This window comes from Mercenaria mercenaria, chromosome 10 (genome assembly GCF_021730395.1).
Source record: "Mercenaria mercenaria strain notata chromosome 10, MADL_Memer_1, whole genome shotgun sequence".
Taxonomy (NCBI): domain Eukaryota; kingdom Metazoa; phylum Mollusca; class Bivalvia; order Venerida; family Veneridae; genus Mercenaria; species Mercenaria mercenaria.
The window spans coordinates 78,660,749-78,679,294 of NC_069370.1; positions in this window are offsets into that span (position 1 = coordinate 78,660,749).

Sequence of the window (18,546 nt, forward strand, 5' to 3'; positions counted from 1 at the left end):
TTCATTCAGCTCTTATTGAACCATATATGATTGAACAATATATGTTTAGATTCAGTGACTTTATTATCCCCCGCCGATGAAATCGGAAGGGGGGTATTGAAATGGCGTTGTCTGTCCGTAACGTCCGTCCTTGTGTCCGTCCACAGCCATTTCTCAGTCACTATCGGGTAGAATTTCATGAAACTTGAAATAAACATGAACCAACATACTGCGATGATGCCGTCAAGTTTTTTTTTTTTTTTTTGATTGGTCAATTTTCCTTAGAATTATTGCCCTTGATTTAATGAAAAATCCACATCTGCAGCCATTTCTCAGTAACAAGCTAGTAGAATTTCATGAAATTTGAAATAAATATGAACCAACATACTTTGATGATGCATGTCTTTTTTTTTTTAATTGGTCAATTTTCCTTAGAGTAACCAGGGTTCCCAAGGTCAGGGAAAAGTAGGGAAAAAAGTATTTTTTTGAAGGTCAGGGAAAAGTCAGGGAATTTTTGTAATTGGTCAGGGAAATTGGAAATTTAGCAAAAGTCAGGGAAATTTGGAACCAGATTCTGAAGTCAAAAACAAGAGAATAAAGTTTTGAAAAAGTAAAAAGAATGAAAATAAAAGGCAAAGGCAGTTTCTTTTCTTTTGGCTAAACCAAACATTTTTAAAAGATATAGTCTGTTAAACAAAATTATTTTTAACTTTTAACAGAATTAAGACTGTATGTATGCTATGAACTGTGTAGTCCTGCATAGTTGCAAATTTATATCATCATTTTACCATATAAGCAATAATAAAACTGTATGGAAAACTTATTATACCATTTTTATATGTTTACCATTTTCTTACTCAAATTACTGCTTACTGATTGTAATGTGCAAAACATTGCTATTTTGATTTATTATACGCCCAAAGGGACGTATTATGTTATGGTCCTGGTGTCCGTCCATCTGTCTGTCCGTCCGTTAGCAATTTCATGTCCGCTCTGTAACTCTTGAACCCCTTGAAGGATTTCAAAGAAACTTGACACAAATGTTCACTACACCAAGACGACGTGCAGAGCGCATGTTTTGGTTGTGTCATTTCAAGGTCAAGGTCACACTTAGGGGTCAAAGGTCATACGAGTGTGTTTCGTGTCTGCTCTGTAACTCTTGAACTGCTTGAAAGATTTCAAAGAAACTTGGCACAAATGTTCACCACACTGAGGCGATTATTATTGGCCGTAGGGAAAAACCGAGACCACTTTTCTGTGGTACAACATGGATGATACATCCAATTTTTAGATGTATTTTGACATAACTTAACCTGGTAAGAATTTTTTTGTGGACTTAGAATTTTTTTAGCTCACCTGAGTACAAAGGTGAGCTTTTGTGATCGCCCTGTGTCTGTCGTCCGTCAGTCGTCGGTCGTCAACAATTTGACTGTTAACACTGTAGAGGTCACAATTTTGGCCAAAACTTAATGAAACTTGGCCAATATGTTACCCTCAATAAAATCTTGGATGAGTTTGATATTGGGTCAACCGGGGTCAAAAACTAGGTCACCAGGTCAAATCAAAGGAAAAGCTGTTAACACTTTAGAGACCAGATTTATGACTGTATCTTCATGAAACTTGGTCAGAATGTTAATCTTGTTGATCTATAGGTCAAGTCCAAATCTGAGTCAGGTGGTTTCAAAAACTAGGCCACTAGGTCAAATCAAAGGAAAAGCTTGTTAACACTCTAGAGGCCACATTTATGATATATCTTCATGAAACTTGGTCAGAATGTTAATCTTAATGATCTCAAGGCCTGATTTGAATCTGGGTCATGTGGGATCAAAAACTAGGTCACCGGGTCAAATCAAAGGAAAAGCTAGTTTACACTTTAGAAGCCACATTTATGACTGTATCTTCATGAAACTTAGTCAGAATGTTAATCTTGATGATCTTTAGATCAAGTTCGAATCTGAGTCATGTAGGGTCAAAAACTAGTCACCGGGCCAAATTAAAGGAAAAGCTATTTAACACTTTAGAGGCCACATTTATGACCATATCTTAATGAAACTTGGTCAGAATGTTAATCTTGATGATCTTTAGGTCAATAGGTCAGGTGAGCGATACAGGGTCTTTATGGCCCTCTTGTTTTTTGGAATTAATCTTTTTAGCTCAGGTGAGTTTTTCTGATCACTCGATGTCCGGCGTCTGTCTGTCTGTCGTCTGTCCGTCAACATTTAGCTTGTTGATGATATCTAGGTCAAGTTCAAAACTGGGTCAACTGTGGTCAAAAACTAGGTCAGTAGGTCTACGTCGTCTGTGTGTCCATGTGTAAACTTTTGCTTATGACCACTCTAGTTTAAGATCCAGCCTTGAAATTTGGATGACATGTACATGTTGTGGGGAATAAAAATTTTGTTTATTTAACCGCTGTCTTGTATACGTTCATTTTAATAGTTTGCTTGGAAGCAGTGGTCTAGCCTAGCAGTTTGCTAGTAGTAAATTATTACGTCAGAATAACTGACACTTCAGGATGACACCACCCTTTACTTTGAAAGGGAAAATAAAACACAAATGCTGAATAAATTTAAAAACCAACCAAATTTTTACTTATCTTTCTAAACTAATATTTTACAAAGTGATCTAAATATACAAGTTAGAAAAATGCCAAAAATACTGATAAAGATGACAAATCAGCTTAATGAATAAAAAGAATAAAGTTCTGCCAAAAAGTAAATAATAATCTAAATAAACGGTATAATTAAAGTATCCTAATGTATTTTGTGACTCTGTACTTATATGACTCTGTGCCTAAAAATAACAGCAATATAAATTTATTACCAATAATTACTTAAGTATTTAAAGATGAAAATCTGAAATAATTGCTGTTAAAACAATAGAAATTAAGTTACTTAATTAAAGAAAATTACTTATAATATAGAGAAAAGTTACAAAGAATTTGGTAAAACTCTTAGGTTAAATAAATAGCCAAAAATAAATACAAAATTAATTAATAATTAATTACTAAACCCTAAGAGAGTTTTTAAGATGTTGTCAGTCCAAAAATTCCTAGCAGAGTGAAGAAATGGCTCTGAAATTCTACTGAGGTAAACTCTTCCAGAATGCAGTCAACCATGAAGGATGTAAAGTACATTCTGATTGGTCAGCATCTTTCTGATAAGCCATTCAACATTTATCTTACATATCAGCTATGACCTTGACAGTGTTTATGTAAGCTCTTTGTCTTTAATCTAAAAATAGCTCAAAGTTCTTTCATAACTGGTCTTACTAAAAATAGCTGATGTAAATACAAAATGAAAATATGTAATGATATTAAATGTTTGTTGCAGTAAAGATAAACTGAAAGTACTGATGACTATGAAGTAAATAAGCAATAATAAAGTATCAAATGAATATACTGAACTGAATGATCTGTCTAGGTAAATCAGCAGTCTTTAATAGCCTAGCTGAATGCCCTTAATAGACTAGCTAAATGTCTATGCTTTCAGATCTTAAAATACCATACTATTTGTAAGTACAAACATTTATGATAAAATATTAGACTGTTAGATGATATTATGCAATACTGGAACTATGTATTATGTAACATTATGTTGTAAAAATCCAACTTTACAACATACAGTTTTGCACACCAATCTTTAAACTGTCTTTCAGTGACCATAAATGTGACCTACTGATCTACTTTCTAATATTTTAGCATCAGTTTGCCATTTGAAACATACAATATACTCAGGTGAGTGATTCAGGCTCATCATGACCCTCTTGTTTGAATTATGCCCCTGGGGTGAAAAGAGGCCCCACCCCAGGGGTCACTTGATGTATGGGTTATATAGGAAAAAATACTTCAAAAATTATCAGATCATATTTCATGGACTGTTTAATTATAATTTCCTGATGACCCCAAATGATAAGGGTCACCTGACTGTGACCTTGACCTACTGACCTGCTTTCTTGTTTTTAAAGATACAGCCTTGAAATTTGGATGATATGTACAATTTTATACAATAATCTTAGAACTGACTTACTTTCAGTGACCATGAATATAACCTACTGACCAACTTTCTTTTTTTTTTAAGCTTTAGCAAAGAAATTTGTTCAAGTGAGAGACTTAACTCAGATGAGTTATATATGGCCCTCGTGTGTTTTTTTTTTGTTTGTTTTTTTTTTTTTGCTGATTTGATTTTCCACCAATATTTATAATCAACATGTCCCTCCCCCCCAACCAAAAAATAACTTTCATTTTCTGTTAAATTGATTATGACTAATGAAATTATTTGCTCCTTAGTAACATCCTTAACTTTTTGCCAGGTATATTTTTTTTCCATTCCTCACCAAAAACCCTTTCGGCAGGGGATACCAATTCATCCAATTTGCTTGTGATTTTCATTAAGAATTTTAAAAAGCATTTTTAGGTATGTTAAATTTAGTTAAGACTGATGTAAGATTACTATGTCAGTGATGTTATCTCATATAAGTTTGTTGTTTTAGCTCACCTGAGCCAAAGGCTCAGGGTGAGCTATTGTGATCACTCACCATTCGGCGTCCATCGTCCATCCGTAAACTTTTACTTTAAAGACATCTCCTCATAAACCGCTAGGCCAATTTCATCCAAACTTCACAGGAATTTTCCTTGGGTGAAGCTCTACAAAAATTATTCAAAGAATTGAATTCCATGCAGAACTCTGGTTGCAATGGCAACCGAAAGGAAAAGCTTTAAAAATCTTCTTCTCAAAAACCAGAAGCCCTAGAGCTTAGATATTTGGTGTGAAGCATTGCCTAGTGGACCTCTACCAATTTTGTTCAAATCATGACCCCGGGGTCAAAATTGACCCCGCCCGAGGGATCATATGATTTTACATAGGAAAATCTTAAAAAATCTTCTTCTCAAAAACCAGAAGCCCTAGAGCTTAGGTATTTGACATGTAGCATTGCCTAGTGGACCTCTACTAAAGTTGTTCGAAATTGACCCCGGCCCAGGGGTCACTTGATTTTACATAGATTTCTGTAGGAAAATCTTCAAAAAATTTTAAAAAATAAACCAGAAGGCCTAGAGCTTAGATATTGACATGTAGCATTGCCTAGTGGACCTCTACAAAATTTGTTCAAATCATGACCCCACCCCAGGGGTCACTTGATTTTACATAGGAAACTCTTCAAAAAATTTCTAAAAATAAACCAGAAGGCCTAGATCTCAGATATTTGACTTGTAGCATTACCTAGTGGACTTCTACAAAATTTATTCAAATCATGACCCCTGGGGTCAAATTGACCCCGCCCCACAGGATTACTTGATTGTACATAGAAAAATCTTCAAAATTTTCTAGAAATAAACCAGAAGGCCTAGAACTTAGATATTTGACATGTAGCATTTCCAAGTGAACCTTTACAAAATTTGTTCAAATCTTGACCCCCTCCCCCCAGGGTCTAATTGACCCAGCCCCATGGGTTACTTGATTGTACTTAGGGAAATCTTCATAAATTTGCTAAAAATAAACCAGAAGGCCTAGATCTTAGATATTTGATATGTAACATTGCCTAGTAGACTTCTACAAGGGGTAAAATTGGCCCCGCCCCAGGGGTTACTTGATTGTACATACGAAAATCTTCCAAAAAATTTCTAAAAATCATCAGTTTGACATTTGAAACATGTAGCTCATATTACTTAGGTGAGCAATCCAGGGTCATCATGACCCTCTTGTCTGATTATTTCACTTTTTTACTGACTTTGTTTTTTCATTTTTGTTGCTTAGAGCAGAGTTAGTTCCCTTATGTAGTGGTAGCCATGTTGTTCAGAAGGACTGTGATCCGAGTGCAATACACACATTTGTGGAGAGTCTAGCCCTCTTGTGTTCCACCAGTACCTATCAGACCAAGTATACTCAAGGTAAAGTTCAATTTGTTTTAGAAATCATGTTCATCTGCAAATGTTTACTTGTCTTTTTTGATTGATTGATTTGATTGATTGATTTATTTCAGTATATAAAACACATGGAATGGTACAACACAAAATTAAAATCAAATTTCAAATATCACTGTTTTTGCCTTTGCCATCTGTTCGGCCATCTGTCTGCATTAAGCTTTCACAGGTCAAACTGCTGGCCAGATTTAGATGAAACTTCACAGGAGTGACCAGTACCAAGCCTAGTTGTGCATGTCGCTAGCATGTTCTGTTTCACTGCACGAAATGGCCGCCAGAGCTGAAAATAGAAAAATCTTGTCCGGCTTGCACAGGTCAAACTGCTGGCTAGATTTCATTGAAACTTTACAGGAGTGATCAGTACCAAGCCTAGTTGTGCATATGGCCAGCACATTCCTCTTACTACCAAAATGGCTACCAGAACTGAAAATAGAAAAATCTTGTCTGGCTTTCACAGGTCAAACTGCTGGCTGGATTTCGACGGAACTTCACAGGAGTGATCAACCCTAGTTGTGAATATCACTGGCACATTCCGCTTTGCTGTACAAAATGGCCATGAGAGCCAAAAAAAGAAAAATCTTGTAAGGCTTCCACAGGTCAAATTGCTGGCTTGATTTTGACGACACTTCACAGGAGTGATATCAGTACCAAGCATAGTTGTGCATATCACAGGCACGTTTGCGTCGCTGCAGAAAATGGCCATGAGAGCCAAAAAAATGTAAAATCTACAGCTTTCACAGGCCAAACTGGACAGATTTTAATGAAACTTCACAGGAGTGATCAGTACTAAGCCTAGTTGTGCATAACGCTGACATATTCTGCTTTGCTGCATAAAATGGGTGCAAGACTAAAGATATACATGGGGGGACTCATATGTTTTTAGCTCTGTTGTGATTGCTCACCGACCGGTGTTGCCCGTCCGTTGTCCGTCCACACTTTCCTTTAAACAATATCTTCTCTGAAACCATTTGGTAGAAGTTGATGAAACTGGGCCTAGATGATCCTTAGATGGTCCCCTTCCAAAGTTGTTCAAAGAATTGAATTCCACAAAGAACTCTGGTTGCCATGGCAACCGAAAGGAAAAACTTTAATAAATCTTCTTGTCCAAAACCGCATGGCGTAGAGCCCCAATATTTAGCGTGTGATATCATTTAATGATCCTCTATGAAGATTGTTCAAATTATGCCCCTGGGGTGAAATTATCATAGAGGCCCCGCCCTGGGTGTCTCAAGTAGAGACTAGACTTGTATAGTTATGGAAAAGCATTAAAAATCTTCTTGTCTGAAACCACAAGACCTAGACCTTTGGGATTTGGTATGCGGTTATCTACCAAAATAGTTCAAATTATAACCCTGGGTGAAAAGAGGCCCTGCCCCAATGCCACCAGACCAGAAAGAATATGCCTCTGTACATGTTATACCTTACCCCTAGGTATTCTATAAGAACCATGGTCATGAACGGGAAAGTGCACTAATCCAACACAATTGTACATTTCTCATCTAAAACGCACAGTTCTGTAAATGGGTACCAAGTATATTGAACAAGTGTGATTTATCTTCCATCATGCACCATTCACATTATCTCAATATTCCATATTGCTGAGATGCTTCACATATTTTATGCTTTCGTCAACGCTACAGAAAAAACTTGCATGAACTCTGGTCTAGAGGTCACGACAGTGTACACATGTTTGGCGAAATGTAAACAAACAAAAACAGAATGCAAAATATTAACAGTTTTACAATAAAACTCGAAATGATGAATGAAATTCATCTTGGATATGATTTTGAGTTTGAAATCATACATTGGTATAGTACATCTGTTCTGTTTATTTAATTCAGTTTTAGCTTGACTGTATGAAGTATAAGGAGAGCTATCCTACTCGACCCGGCGTCGGCGTCTTTCCGCGTCCCCACCTTGGTTAAAGTTTTTTATGCCCCCGGCATCTGCTGATGCGGGAGACATATAGTGATTGCCCTGTCCATCCGTCCGTACGAGGTTAACCAAATGGGACTGTTTCATCTAGCATCAATACCCCTTACTAGAATGACTTGATACTTATGCAGATGTAACCTGTGACCATTCCTCATCTTCAGACATCACCTGACCTCAGTTTGACCTTGACCTTGACCTCGCTTTGGACTTAGGTTTCTTTGTATGGGCCATCTCGTGGTTAACCAAATGGGACCGTTTCGTCTGTCATCAATGCCCCTTACTAGAATGACTTGATACTAATGCAGATGTAACCTGTGACCATTCCTCATCTTCAAACATCACCTGACCTCAGTTTGACCTTGACCTTGACCTCATTTTGGACTAAGGTTGCTTTGTATCGACAAGGATGCCACTGGGGGCATCAAGCGTTTATTGAACGCAGCTTCTTGTTTACACTTTTTCTTTTTTCAACTTATCTCTGTAATTACTTGATGGATTTGATTCAAACTTGAAATACTTATTCCTCATCATCATCGACATCATCTGACATAAGGGCCATAACTCTTGCACCAATATTTCATGAATTATCCCCCCTTTTCACTTAGATTTTCAGGTTAAAGTTTTGATGCACTTTCACTCTATCTCTGTTATTACTGAATGGATTTGATTCCAGTTTAAAATAGTTGTTCAATATCATCACCCACATCATATGACACAAGGTGCATAACTCTGGCACCATTTTTTCATGAATTATTCCCCCTTTTTACTTAGAAGTTCAGGTTAAAGTTTTGGTGCACTTTCACTCTACCTCTGTTATTACTGAATGGATTTGATTCAGACTTAAAATAGTTGTTCAGCGTCATCACCCACATCATATGACACAAGATGCATAACTCTGGCACAATTTTTCATGAATTATTCCACTTTTTACTTAGAATTTCAGGTTAAAGTTTTATGCACTTTCACTCTATCTCTGTTATTACTGAATGGATCTGATTCAAACTTAAACAATTGTTCAGCATCATTACCCTTATCATATGACACAAGGTGCATAACTCTGGGACCAATTTTTCATGAATTATTTCCCCTTTTTACTTAGAATTTTAGGTTAAAGTTTTGATGCACTTTCACTCTGTCTCTGTTATTACTGAATGGATCTGATGCAAACTTAAAATAGTTGTTCAGCATCATCACCCACACCATATGATGCAAGGTGCATAACTCTGGTACCAATTTTTCATGAATTATTTCCCCTTTTTACTTAGAATTTTAGATTAAAGTTTTGATGCACTTTCACTCTGTCTCTGTTATTACTGAATGGATCTGATGCAAATTTAAAATAGTTGTTCAGCATCATCACCCACACCATATGACACAAGATGCATAACTCTGGCACAATTTTTCATGAATTATTCCACTTTTTACTTAGAATTTCAGGTTAAAGTTTTATGCACTTTCACTCTATCTCTGTTATTACTGAATGGATCTGATTCAAACTTAAACAATTGTTCAGCATCATTACCCTTATCATATGACACAAGGTGCATAACTCCGGGACCAATTTTTCATGAATTATTTCCCCTTTTTACTTAGAATTTTAGGTTAAAGTTTTGATGCACTTTCACCCTGTCTCTGTTATTACTGAATGGATCTGATGCAAACTTAAAATAGTTGTTCAGCATCATCACCCACACCATATGATGCAAGGTGCATAACTCTGGTACCAATTTTTCATGAATTATTCCCCCTTTTTACTTAGAATTTTAGGTTAAAGTTTTGATGCACTTTCACTCTGTCTCTGTTATTACTGAATGGATCTGATGCAAACTTAAAATAGTTGTTCAGCATCATCACCCACACCATATGATGCAAGGTGCATAACTCTGGTACCAATTTTTCATTAATTATTCCCCCTTTTTACTTAGAATTTTAGGTTAAAGTTTTGATGCACTTCACTCTATCTCTGTTATTACTGAATGGATTTGATTCAAACTTAAAAAAGTTGTTCAGCATCATCACCCACACCATATGACACAAGGTGCATAACTCTGGCACCAATATTTAATGAATTATGCCCCTTTTTGCTTAGGATATACTTATATAGTGTTTTGATACATTTTATCTTTACCTCTCTTATTACTTTAAGTTGATATTTTTGACATAGACTCAGGCTATTGTGCAATATCTTCATCCACAATTGGAGTCATTAAACACTCCAGTGACAGCTCTAGTTTCCTCAGATGTGCCCAGTTTCACTATCCAGCATCGAAATAGTCAAGCGCGCTGTTTCCTGTGACAGCTCTTGTGTACATTTATGCTGCATATACACATTTTATTGTACACACGTTTTAAAATGACGACTGACATACATTTTCACATCAGCCAATCAGAATGATTTTGTAATCAGGACCGAAACTTCACCAGGGAAGTTCAAGCAAGTTTTTTTGTATAACATTGAAAAAACTATAAACTACGCGTTGTTTTTCTAAGATAAGAAGTATTGAAGAAATGCGACCGTCACACAATGGTAGATAAATTACCACTTGTTTAATATCCATAGTATTCATTTACCGAACCGCTTGTTATGTCTCCCATCACACAGTGGTGTGGGAGACATATTGATTTACTCCAGTCTGTGTGTCCGTGTGTCTGTCACAAAGCTTGTCCGCACTCTAAGTAGAACATTTCTCATCCAATTTTCACCAAACTTAAACAAAATGTGTTTGACCATAAGACCTCGGCCAAGTTCGATAACTAGCCAAATAGTTTTAGTCATTTTGGAGTTATGGCCCTTGAATTACCAAAAATCAGCCTTTTTACTCTTGTCCGCACTTTTTTTTTTGAACATTTCTCATCTGATCTTCACCAAACTTGAACAAAATGTGTTTGACCATAAGACCTCGGACAAAATTGATAATGAGCCAAATCGGTCCAGGCATTTTGAAGTTATGGCCTTTGAATTGTAGCGAGTAAACAGTATATAAAGACTGACTTGCTGTTTAGGTGATTAGGCAGTTGTGGGAGACATTCGCTTTTCTCAAAAGCAGCTCTAGTTTTAGGTATGAAATGTGCAATTGAAATGGGTTAGTATATTTTCCCATTCATGACCATGGTTCTTATAGAATACATAGGGGTAGGGTATAACATGTATAGAGGCATTTTCTTTCTGCTCTGGTGCCAGTGCCCTGCCCCAGAGTCCCAAGTTTTACATATACTTGCGTGTGAAAAAAAATCTTTAAAAATCTTCTTGTTTGAAACTGCAATACATAGGCTTTTGATTTTTAGTATGTTGCATGCCTAGAGGTCACCTATCAAGATTTTTCAAATTATGCCCCCGAGTTGAAAAATGGCCCCACCCAGGGGGTCCCAAGTTTTGCCTAGACTTACATAGGAAAAAAAAAACTTCAAAAATCTTGTCTGAAATCACAAGACCTAGGCCTTTGATATTTGGTATTTGGCATTGCCTAGTGGATCTCTGACAAGATTGTTCAAGTTATGCCCCTGGGTTGAAAAGAGGCCCTACCCCAGGGGTCACTTGTTATATGAGTTATATAGGGAAAAAATACTTCAAACATTATTTGATCATATTTCCTACTTAGTTTAATGATAATTACCTGATGACCTCAAGTTATTTGGGTTGACCTGACTGTGACCTTGACCTACGGACGTACTTTCTTGTTTTTTTAGCTCACCTGTCACAAAGTGACAAGGTGAGCTTTTGTGATCGCGCGGTGTCCGTCGTCCGTCGTCCGTCCGTGCGTCCGTCCGTAAACTTTTGCTTGTGACCACTCTAGGGGGTCACATTTTTCATGGGATCTTTATGAAAGTTGGTCAGAATGTTCATCTTGATGATATCTAGGTCAAGTTCGAAACTGGGTCACGTGCCATCAAAAACTAGGTCAGTAGGTCTAAAAATAGAAAAACCTTGTGACCTCTCTAGAGGCCATATATTTCACAAGATCTTCATGAAAATTGGTCAGAATGTTCACCTTGATGATATCTAGGTCAAATTCGAAACTGGGTCACGTGCCATCAAAAACTAGGTCAGTAGGTCTAAAAATAGAAAAACCTTGTGACCTCTCTAGAGGCCATATATTTCAAAAGAACTTCATGAAAATCAGTCAGAACGTTCACCTTGATGATATCTAGGTCAAGTTTGAAACTGGGTCACGTGCCGTCAAAAACTAGGTCAGTAGGTCAAATAATAGAAAAACCTTGTGACCTCTCTAAAGGCCATATTTTTCATGGGATCTGTATGAAAGTTGGTCTGAATGTTCATCTTGATGATATCTAGGTCAAGTTTGAAACTGGGTCACGTGCTGTCAAAATCTAGGTCAGTAGGTCTAAAAATAGAAAAACCTTGTGACCTCTCTAGAGGCCATATATTTCATGACATCTTCATGAAAATTGGTCAGAACGTTCACCTTGATGATATCTAGGTCAAGTTCGAAAGTGGGTCACGTGCCGTCAAAAACTAGGTCAGTAGGTCAAATAATAGAAAAACCTTGTGACCTCTCTAGAGGCCATATTTTTCATGGGATCTGTATGAAAGTTGGTCTGAATGTTCATCTTGATGATATCTAGGTCAAGTTCGAAAGTGGGTTACGTGCCGTCAAAAACTAGGTCAGTAGGTCAAATAATAAAAAAACCTTGTGACCTCTCTAAAGGCCATATTTTTCATTGGATCTGTATGAAAATTGGTCTGAATGTTCATCTTGATGATATCTAGGTCAAGTTTGAAACAGGGTCATGTGCGGTCAAAAACTAGGTCAGTAGGTCTAAAAATAGAAAAACCTTGTGACCTCTCTAGAGGCCATACTTGTGAATGGATCTCCATAAAAATGGGTCAGAATGTTCACCTTGATGATATCTAGGTCAGTTTTGAAACTGGGTCACGTGCCTTAAAAAACTAGGTCAGAAGGTCAAATAATAAAAAAACCTTGTGACTTCTGTAGAGGCCATACTTTTCATGGGATCTGTATGAAAGTTGGTCTGAATGTTCATCTTGATGTTATCTAGGTCAAGTTTGAAACTGGGTCAACTGCGGTCAAAAACTAGGTCAGTAGGTCTAAAATTATTTAAATCTTTTGACCTCTGTAGAGGCCATATTTTTCAATGGATCTTCATGAAAATTGATCTGAATGTTCACCTTGATGATATCTAGATCAGTTTCGAAACTGGGTCACGTGCAGTCAAAAACTAGGTCAGTAGGTATAAAAATAGAAAAACCTTGTGACCTCTCTAGAGGCCATATTTTTCATGAGATCTTTATGAAAATTAGTGAGAATGTTCACCTTGATGATATCTAGGTAAAGTTTAAAACAGGGTCACGTACCTTCGAAAACTAGGTCCATTGGTCAAATAATAGAAAAACCTTGTGACCTCTCTAGAGACCATATTTTTCAATGGATCTTCATGAAAATTGGTCAGAATTTTTATCTTGATAATATCTAGGTCAAGTTCAAAACTGGGTCACATGAGCTCAAAAACTAGGTCACTATGTCAAATAATAGAAAAAACGATGTCATACTCAAAACTGGGTCATGTGGGAAGAGGTGAGCGATTCAGGACCATCATGGTCCTCTTGTTTTTAAGATACAGCCTTGAAATTTGGGTGACATGTACAGTTTTGCACACCAATCTTAAAACTGATTTTCAGTGACCATGAATGTGACCTACTGACCTACTTTCTTAATATTTTAGTATAAGTTTGACATCTGAAACATGTAGCTCATATTACTCAGGTGAGCCAACCAGGGTCATCATGACCCTCTTGTTGTGACAAAAGTAAAACATCTAGTTTGTGACTACATTGGATATGAAATGTTAATGAAAAAAGATTTAATTAAAATAATCACAAACTATCACTATACTGCACAGAAATATTTTACCCTAACTAAGATTCTTTCAATATCATTACAGTACTTGGGTCAAACACATAACCTCTGGTACAGGTCATGCATATTGCTGGAACAGATAACATTTGATAATGCTCCATCAGGGCTGGTGAAGAGAGGTGGGGCCAGTGTATACGAGTTTGCACATTTAGGTTCAAATGCTCCTGGACAGGTAAATGCTTTATTTTTTATCAGATTCAGGGTCCCCTAAAATCCTTATTATATGCGCAAAGGGATGCATTATATTATACCACAGGTGTCCATCCGTCTGTCTGTTAGCAATTTCGTGTACACTCTGTAACTCTTGAACCCCTTGAAGGATTTTGAAGAAACTTGAAGTGCTTACGGATGGAGGACAAACGGACACTGGTGTCATAAAATAATACGACCCCTGCGGGCGTAGAAAAAACTTGTTCTTTTTTTTTGTCAAGACAGGCAATAGCAAATATTAGTTGTTGCAAGAGGGCAATGATCTGTGGGTGAAAAATTACAAACGGCGATCAGAAAGTCTTACAATTTTTCAAATACGTCTATATTCGGCAATAAACACAAAATATGTCAAACTATTGTCGTTGAAACGAATATATAGCATTTCAGGTTTTTGACGGAAAGGTAAATTCTTTAGGGGAAAATGATACTCATCCCTCAGGTTGGTACTTACAGAACCATGATAATCAAGATCTTATTAGGAAGTCCATACCTATTTCATTGCATGTTATCTACATTGGTTGATTCTGGGTCCTTCAGCGGAAAGCAAGAATGACAATTTGAACATGTCAAGGACAGTCACAGTCTCCACTCGTCGCAGAATCGACTCTTACATGTACGCATACATCCATAAATGTACTGCAACTTTTTGTGGTTATAACTAATACATTTACAGGTTGCAGCCTGTGTATTATACATTAAAGATCAAGAAGTATAGAACTAAAATACTTCTTACACGGGTTATATATTTACGTAGACTACTCTTAGCCCATTAGAATAATATAGCTACTAATAACCATTCTCTAATTATATTGTCTATATTCCAAGAAACTTTGTGAATGTTTATATTCGTATATTTTGATGGTATTGCATGTATTAAACAAATACATTCAACAAGAAAATAATCTGTTGAAATAAAGTGGGTGGGGTAAGATATATTTTATTTCACATTATTAAGTTGTTTATATTCTTCAATATTGTTATAACATTGACAACACATATTGTAGGATGGAAAATCAGAGATAATAAGATGAATAAATAATGAATTACGCAAAGTTATATTTTCAAACTTGGCAGCCATTTTGATGACATCATAGAGCGGTCCGGTCGCGGAACTCGGACTGGCAACATGTCTTTTTGTGATAATCAGACCTTATCTAACACTTTGGTATATGTGGCCATTAATCTTCTTTCCGATTGCACAGGATCCCCATTCTGAATACACTAATCAATACCAACTGCATATCGCATATCTCTAGCATGTTCTGCTTTGCTGCACAAATTTGCCGCAAGGGCTAACAATAGAAAAATCTTGTCCGGCTTTCACAGGTCAAACTGCTAGCTGGATTTTAACGAAACTTCACAGGAGTGATCAGTGCCAACTGTAGGTGTGCATATCGCTTGCATTTTCTGCTTCGCTGCACAAATGGCCGACAGAGCTGAAAATAGAAATAAAATCTTGTCTGGCTTGCACAGGTCAAATTGCAAGCTGGATGTTGACATTACTTTATAGGAGTGATCAGTACCAACCCTAGTTACGCATATTGCCAGCAGGTTCCAGTTGGCCTAAAATGGCTGCCTGAGCTAAAATTAGAAAAATATTGTCCGGCTTTCACATGTTAAACTGCTGACTGAATTTGGATGAAACTTCACAAGTGTGATCAGTACCAAGCTTAGTTGTGCATATTGCAGACATGTTCTGCTTTGCTGCACACAATGACTGCCAGAGCTGAAAATAGAAAACTCTTGGCTGGCTTAGGAAAGACATATTGTTTATGACCTGTCCATCCATCACACTTTATTTCCGGCCAATAATTGGAGAACCATTTGAACTAGAACTTCCAAACTTCATGGGTTGATAGGGTTTATGGAGAAGATGACCCCTATTGTTTTAAGTTCACTCCAGACAGAATGTTGAAACTTCATAGGATGATTGGACATGCAGAGTATATGACTCTGATTGACTTTGAGGTCACTCCAAAGGTTAAGGTCACAGGGGCCAAAATCCATCACACTTCAATTCCGATCAATAAGTGGAGAAGCATTTGACCTATAATTTCACAGGGTGATAGAGCTGACAGAGTAGATGACCTGAATTGATTTTGGGGTCACTCCATCAAAGGTCAAGGTCACAGGGGCCTGAACATGGAAAACCATTTCCAATAACTTGAGAACCACTTAATCCATAATGTTAAAACTTAACAGATGGCACTATTGATTTTGGCGTCACTCAAAGGTCAAGGTCACAGGGCCTTGAACATGGAAAACCATTTCAGATCAATAAATTGAGAACCATTTGACCCAGAATGTTGAAACTTGATTAAAAGCAGTGTTTTTTCCCATAACTTGTTTGAAAAAAAAAAAATGAAAATGCTTATGATTCAAAAAGTATTTCTGCTAGAATTGCCACACCTCACATACTTATTGCTTAGCACATGGCCTTTGCTCACATATTGTGTTATTCCCCTGGTCCAAGTAAAAGCATAGTTATTCCCCTTGATTTGATAAAAAAATTGAAAATGCTTGTAATTAAAAAAGTATTTCAGCTAGAATCACCAATCCTGTCTTAAATATTAATTAGCGCATGACCTCTGCTCACATGTAGTATTATTCCCCTTCACTTAGTAAAAGCAGAGTCTTCACTCTTTGATTTGGTAGAAGATAGGTATTTATGACTTTATCTATTATATATGTTATACAGTCAAACCTGTATTAAGAGACAGCCAAGGGGACTGCCAAAAAGTGGTCTCTTAATAGATTTTTAAAAACACTAGCAAACTGAAGTTTAGTACTGTTTTTATTAGACACTCTGTTATAATATTCGTCAAATAAATGTTTTATTTGTATCAATTAATAAAATCACTCATCATCAGTCATAATTATTAATGATCATTACTTTTTAGCTCACCAGAGCCAAAGGCTCATTGTGAGCTTTTGTGACCACTCAGTGTCAGTCGTGGGTCGTGCGGTGTGCGTCGTGCGTCCATCAACAATTTCTAAAAAAATCTTCTTCTTGAAAACCACTGGGCAGAATTACACCAAACTTCACAGGAATGATCCTTGGGTGGCTCTCTTCCAAAATTATTCAAAGAATTGAATTCCATGCAGAACTCTGGTTGCCATGGCAACAGAAAGAAAAAACTTAAAAAATCTTCTTGTCCAAAACCACTGGGCCTAGGACTTTGATATCTGGTGTGTAGCATCATCTAGTGGTCCTCTACCAAAATTGTTCAAATTATCCCCCTAGGGTCAAATATGACCCCGTCCCGGGGGTCACATGATTTATATAGACTTATATAGGGAAAATTTGAAAATCTTCTTGTACAAAACCACATGGCCTAGGGCTTTGATATTTGGTATGTAGCATCATCTAGTGGTCCTCTACCAAGATTGTTCAAATTATCCCCCTAGGTTCAAATATGGCCCCACCCCTGGGGTCCCAAGTTTTACATAGCCTTATATAGGGAAAAAAGTTTAAAAATCTTCTTGTCTGAAACCACAACACTTAGACCTTTGATATTTGGTTTGTAGCATTGTGTTATGGTCCTCAACCAAAATTTTTCAAATTGTACCCCTTGGGTGAAAAGAGGCCCTGCCCTGGGGGTCCCAAGTTTTATATAGACTTTTATAGGAAAAAGCTTTAAAAATCTTCTTGTCTGAAACCATCCGACCTAGGCTTTTGATATTTGGTATGGTGCATTGTCTAGTAGTCCTCTACCAAAATTGTTCAAATTATGCCCCTGGGGTTAAAAGAGGCCCCGCCCTTGGGTCACTTAGTTATTATGTGAGTTATATAGGAAAAATGCTTAAAAAATCATCTGATCCTATTTCCAAGACTGTTGAATTATAATTACCTGATGACCCGAAGTAATATGATGTCACTTGACTGTGACCTTGAACCACTGACCTACTTTCTTGTTTTTTAAGATACAGCCTTGAAATTTTGATGACTTACACAGTTTTGCACACAAATCATAAAACTGAATTTCATTGACCATGAATGTGACCTACTGACTTTCTTAATATTTTATCATCAGTTTGACATTTGAAACATGTAGCTCATATTACTCAGGTGAGCGATCCAGGGTCATCATGACCCTCTTGTTTAGCTCGACTATTTGAAGAATAAGTAGAGCTACCCTACTCACCACGGCGTCGGTGTCACCCCTTGGTTAAGTTTTTTGTACCAGTCCACATGTTTACCATCATGACCCCAGTCTGTAAAAAGGAGGAGGCAACTCTATCAAGCATTTTGACTGAATTATGGCCCCTTTTCGACTAAGAATAAATGTTAAAGTTTGTGTATCACCCCAAATATTTTCAAAGTCAATTGAGATATTGCTTTGATATTTTGCATACTTGTTTACCATCTTGACCCAAGTCTGTAAAAAGGAGGAGGCAACTCTATCAAGCATTTTGACTGAATTATGGCCCCTTTTCGGCTAAAAATATGCTTATTGTAATGTTAAAGTTTGCGTACCAGCACAAATATTTTCAAAGTCCATTGAGATACTGCTTTGATATTTTGCATACTTGTTTACCATCATGACCCCAGTCTGTAAAAAGGAGGAGGCAACTGTATCAAGCATTTTGACTGAATTATGGCCC